Genomic DNA, 6,488 nt, shown 5'->3' on the forward strand with positions numbered 1-6,488 from the left:
AATTTAATTACTAAAATATGAAAGGGAATTTGTGAAAAGCAAGCATTGCAGAGTAGAGTAAAGTAATGTAGAAAAGTGCATAGTGCTATATGGGCTTTTTCACAAACACATGGCATGCATGTTAAACAAGATATAAAAAGTATGAAATTGAACATGCAAGCAATCCCTTAAATAGGAGAAAAATAATTGTCAAACAACTTGTAATAATCCACAAGCATATAATGAGGAATGATGACTCAAAAGGTTTCTAACACCATGTAAAAGGAAAAGAAGAAGAAGGAAAAATAAAGATTTGAAAAGGAAAAGAAAAGAAAAAGAATATAATAATATATATACATAATATAATAAGAATGATAGAAAAGAGAAAAAGGAAGAAGAAGGTAAAACCTTGTTAATGGTGGTGAGAGAAATAGAGAGTGAAAGGTGAGGTAGAAGGGGAAGGGGGAAAGAAGAAGGAAGGAGGGAAAAGAAAAAAAATTAGGATTTGGAGGAAAGAAAGATAAGATAATTTGGCAATTGAAGTTGAGTTGTGCGGTGCATGTGACGCGGCCGCGGAAGGCACGTGTTCGCGTGAGTGCGCATCAGGAAAGGGGACGCGATCGTCTGTCACGCGGTCGCGTGACCTACGTTGTGCTGCTGGTGCGAGTGCAGCCTCGCTCCAGCACAACTCTCTGTTCAATATAACTCAATTGCCAAATTGGGGTAACGCGATCGCGTGGGTCATGCGATCGCGTGAGTGTGCATCAGAAATTAATTGACGCGGCCGTGTCAGCGACGCGGTCGCGTGACAGGGATTGTGCTTCCAGCACCAATCCAGCACCACTCTCGCACAATATAGCATTGTGCACCCTTTGACGTCGAAAATGCAGGGCACGCGGCCGCGTGGAGCACGCAGTCGCGTGGGAGGCCATGATTTCCAAGCGACGTGGTCGCGTGGAATAATTTGTGCCTTTGGCATGACTCCAGCGCTGCTCCTGCGTAACTTTCTATTCATTTTTATTTTTCTTTACTCCCCCTGCCACGCGGACGCATCGCTGGTGCAATCGCGTCGCGCGGCGAATTTTTTTTTTTTAAGGAAAGATAAAGTCATGGAATTGAAAGAGCACGAAAGCACTAATAAAGAGAATAGTTGTTTAAAGAAGAAAAACTAAAATTGAAGAAAAGAACGATCATACCGCGGTGGGTTGTCTCCCACCAAGCACTTTGCTTTAACGTCCGTAAGTTGGACGCTCCACTAGCTCAATCTGGTACTATGTGGGGATCTTCCAGGCGGAAGATCTCAAGCTCCTTGCTTTTCTGCACCTTCTCACCATGGTATAGCTTCAGGCAGTGTCCATTAACCTTAATAAGTTCAGAACTTGAAGGATGGCTTAGGTGATAAACTCCGTACGGTTCAGCCTTCTCTATTCTGTATGGACCTTCCCATTTTTATCTCAACTTACCGGGCATGAGCCTCAGTCGAGATTTGTAAAGGAGAACAAAATCTCTAGGTTGGAACTCTCTCTTCTTGATGTTTTGATCATGCACAGCTTTCATCTTTTCCTTGTATATTCTGGAGTTCTCATAACCTTCTAGGCGAAGGTTCTCTAGTTCCTGCAGTTGCAACTTTCTTTTAGCTCCAGCATTCTCTATCCCCATGTTGCACTCTTTAACTGCCCAGAAGGCTCTGTGTTCGATTTTAACTGGGAGATGACAAGCTTTTCCATAGACTAAGTGGTAGGGACTCATCCCAATGGGTGTCTTGTATGCTGTTCTATATGCCCATAGTGCATCTTGTAGTCTGGTGCTCCAGTCTTTTCTATGAGGCTTTGCTATCTTTTGCAAGATACGTTTAATTTTTCTGTTTGACACCTCGGCTTGCCCATTAGTTTGGGGATGGTAAGCTGTTGCAACTTTATGGATTATCCCATGCTTCTTCAACAATCCTGTTAGTCTCCTGTTACAAAAATGGGTGCCTTGATCGCTCACGATCGCTCGTGGTGATCCAAAGCGGCATATAATATGGTTTCTCACAAAGGAAACAACAGTGTTAGCATCATCAGTGCGGGTAGGAATTGCTTCCACCCATTTGGAAACATAATCTACAGCTAACAATATATAAAAATATCCACTAGAATTTGGAAATGGACCCATGAAGTCAATGCCCCAAACATCAAAAATTTCACAGAAAAGCATATATTGTTGAGGCAACTCATCCCTCTTGGATATGTTACCAAATTTTTGGCATGGGTGACAAGATTTACAAAACTTAGCAACATCTCTAAAAAGAGTAGGCCACCAGAATCCACAGTCTAAGATCTTTCTAGCTGTTCGTTGGGGGCCAAAATGTCCTCCACTTTCAGATGAGTGACAGGCCTCTAAAATGGACTGGAATTCTGATTGAGGTACACAACGTCTAATTATCTGGTCGGCGCCACATCTCCATAAATATGGGTCATCCCATGTATAATATTTAGACTCGCTTTTCAGCTTGTCTCTTTGATGTTTAGAAAAATGTGGAGGAAATGTGCGGCTAACTAAATAATTAGCAATAGGTGCATACCAAGGGACTACCTCAGATACTGCTTGCAGGTTGTCAAAAGGAAAATTATCATCTATAGGAGTAGAATCATCCTTAATATGTTCAAGGCGACTCAAGTGGTCTGCTACTAAATTTTGATTACCACCCCTATCCTTGATTTCTAAATCGAATTCTTGTAACAGCAGTATCCAACGTATAAGTCTTGGTTTGGATTCTTTTTTAGCCAATAGATACTTTAGAGCTGCATGGTCCGAATACACTACTACTCTAGTACCAAGTAAATAAGCCCAGAATTTATCCAGAGCAAAAACAATAGCAAGTAGCTCTTTCTCAGTAGTAGTATAATTGGACTGGGCAGTGTCTAAAGTCTTAGACGCATAGGCAATAACAAAAGGATTCTTACCTTCACGTTGAGCCAGCGCTGCTCCTACTGCATGGTTGGAAGCATTGCACATGATTTCAAATGGCTGGCTCCAGTCGGGTCCTCTCACAATTGGAGCTTGAGTTAGAGCAGTCTTTAGCTTATCAAATGCTTGTTTGCAATCCTCACTGAACTCGAACTTAATATCCTTTTGTAGTAATCTGGATAAGGGAAGTGCCACCTTACTAAAGTCCTTAATAAATCTCCTATAGAAACCTGCATGGCCAAGGAACGAACGGACTTCCCTCACAGAAGAGGGGTAAGGTAAACTAGAAATAACATTCACCTTTGCTGGATCTACAGAAATGCCATTATTAGATACCACATGTCCCAATACAATCCCTTGCTTTACCATAAAGTGGCATTTTTCGAAATTCAATACAAGGTTTGTATTAATACATCTATCTAATACTCTAGATAATCCATCTAAGCAAAGGTTAAAAGAATCACTATAAAAGCTAAATTCGTCCATAAAAACTTCCATACAGTCCTCAATAAGATCAGAGAAAAGACTCATCATGCACCTTTGGAAAGTAGCTGGTGCATTGCACAAGCCAAAGGTCATTCTCTTATAAGCGTAGGTCCCAAAAGGACATGTAAAAGTAGTCTTTTCCTGATTCTCAAGAGCTATATGAATCTGGAAATAACCTGTGTAACCATCTAAAAAGCAATAATGTGATTTACCTGACAGACGATCCAGCATTTGATCAATGAATGGAAGTGGGTAGTGATCCTTACAAGTAGCTTGGTTGAGACGCCTGTAATTAATGCAGACTCTCCAAGCATTCTGAACTCAAGTTGCTTTGAGCTCTCCATGCTCATTCTTCACGGTAGTGACTCCGGACTTCTTGGGCACCACTTGTACTGGGCTTACCCATTCACTGTCTGAAATGGGATATATGATACCGGCCTCCAATAGTCTGGTCACTTCCTTTTTGACAACTTCCAAGATGGTAGGATTTAATCTTCTTTGTGGTTGACGGACAGGTCTTGCTCCCTCATCTAAAAATATTATGTGCTCATATACTTGAGGGTTGATTCCCACTATGTCTGCCAAACTCCACCCAATTGCCTTCTTATGCTTCCTCAGCACATCAAGTAGCTTTTCTTCTTGTTGATAAGTCAATTCTTTTGTAATAATAACCGGAAGATTCTGCTCATCCTCGAGATAAGCATATTTGAGATGTGGAGGGAGAGGTTTCAATTCTAACTTTTGATCATGGGTAGGCTCTGGGTTATCTAGGGCTTGTGAAAATGGCGAAGTGTCCTCATTGTCAGTTAAGAGGGTCCCCACACTTGGACCTTGTCCAGTGTGCCTCTCTTCAAACTCTTCCTTTTGAACTTCAGCCACACTTTCGTCTATGACATCACACTGGAAGATAGAACGATCTTCTGGGGGGTTGTCAATAACTCCATTCAGATTCAAGATTACTATGCGGCCATCTATTTCAAAGGAGTATGTCCCAGAAAAATCATCCAATTTGATTTTTGATGTCTTCAGGAATGGTCTTCCAAGTAGGATTGATGATGGTTTATCTAAATCATTATGGTTTAATACTATTTACGATGGTATTTTCCATGGCCAGTTGTCTTTTCTCAAAAGCTTGTAATAAATCTTCATTAGAAGATATAGAAGAATGAGTAAATTGAGAGGTTTGCTGCTGGTTGTTCGGTGGTCCTTGGTTTTGACTCAGGTGAGGTGCTCGGTAAGGTTGATTTTGCTGCCTGTTGTTGTAATTATTCCACCTTTGATTTCCCTGATTATCTCTGCCTCCCCTATTATTGTTATCCCTCCAATTCTGGTTTGAATTGTCCTGCCATCCATGGTTATTATTTCCATTTTGATTGTACCCTTGGTTGGGGCGGTCATATAAGTTGTGAGTGGATGCCACCATGTTGTCTTTTTGTTGGAGCTGCGGGCATTCATCAGTGTAATGGCTGTAATCAGCACAAATTCCGCAAATTCTTTGTGGAACTAGTTGTTGGTTTTGCTGCGGTTGAGTTTGCTGAGCTTGTTGATTTAACTGCATTTGCTTCAGCAGGTTGGTCATTTCACAGATGCTTCGATTTAGAGCAGTAGTCTCTATGCTAGAAGATACTTCTACAACGGCCCTTGAACGGCCTTGCTTCTGTCTGTGTTTCTGAGTAGATTCAGCTAAATCACTGATCAATTGCTAAGCTTCATCAGTGGTCTTGTACTTCTTCATAGACACATTGTTGGCACTTTCCAATGTGGTCTTATCTTGGGGCCTCATACCTTGTGTGATATAGCTGAGTAGCACGATTTTGTCAATCATGTGGTGGGGGCATGCTTCCAGAAGATTATTGAAGCGCTCCCAGTATTCAAAGAGAGTCTCATTGTCATCCTAAACAATTGTAGAGATATCCTTCCTCAGTTTATCAGTAACTTCAGATGGAAAGAATTTCTCCAGAAACTCCTTTCTGAGTGTATCCCAGTTGGATACATTTGCTAGAGGTTGAGTGTAGTACCACTCTCTTGCTTTTCCCTCGAGAGAGAACGGAAAAGCTTTCAGCAGAATTGAAGTTTCATCAGTGCCATCACCCCTGACAGTAGAACAGGCTGCCTGAAAATCTCTCAAGTGCTTGATAGGCTCTTGAGCAGGTAAGCCATGAAACTTGGGTATCAAATTTAGCAGTGCGGTCTTTATTTCAAAATCCGTAGCTACCGCTGGATGATGCGCTTGAAACGGTTGCATTGTAAAATCAGGAGCTCCTTCCTCCTGAATGGTAACTCTTCTAGCTGCCATGTTTTCTGCACGTAAAACAACCGAATCAGTAGAACGGGGGCTGGTTTCTTCCTCAGATTCACTTTCAGATCCGCCCTCAGAGCGGACTAACCTACGCTGTTCTCGCCTTATTCGTAAAATTGTTCTTTCAATTTCAGGATCGAATATTAGCAATCGCGGATCAGGAAGTGAACGTGTCATTTGATGGAAGAAACATGCAGCTCATAGTAGCAAAATTAAATAAAAATGCAAGTAAATAGATTTTAATTAATGAAATTAGCACTCTATTGCAACTCCCCAGCAACGGCGCCAAAAATTGATGGAGTGCAGAAGCTGGTGAATTAAAAATTTATTAAAATGGTTACGTTGCAAGTATAGTTCTTAACTTACCGAAAATCTGCCTATCAATTTAGAAATATGTCACAGAAAGTTAAATTAAAATTACTTGGTGCACGAAATTGCAATAACACTTTTTGCAATCCCGCACAACTAACCAGCAAGTGCACTGGGTCGTCCAAGTAATACCTTGCGTGAGCAAGGGTCGATCCCACGGAGATTGTCGGCTTGAAGCAAGCTATGGTTATCTTGTAAATCTTAGTCAGGATATCAGAAATTATTAGGATTGATTGTGAAAAGCAAAAGAACATGAAATGGTTACTTGTTTTGCAGTAATGGAGAATAGGTTGAGGTTTGGAGATGCTCCATCTTCTGAATCTCTGCTTTCCTTCCGTCTTCTTCTTCAGTCACGCAAGTCTCCTTCCATGGCAAGCTCGTGTAGGGTCTCACTGTTGTCAGCAGC

This window comes from Arachis hypogaea, chromosome 10 (assembly GCF_003086295.3).
Source record: "Arachis hypogaea cultivar Tifrunner chromosome 10, arahy.Tifrunner.gnm2.J5K5, whole genome shotgun sequence".
Lineage (NCBI taxonomy): Eukaryota > Viridiplantae > Streptophyta > Magnoliopsida > Fabales > Fabaceae > Arachis > Arachis hypogaea.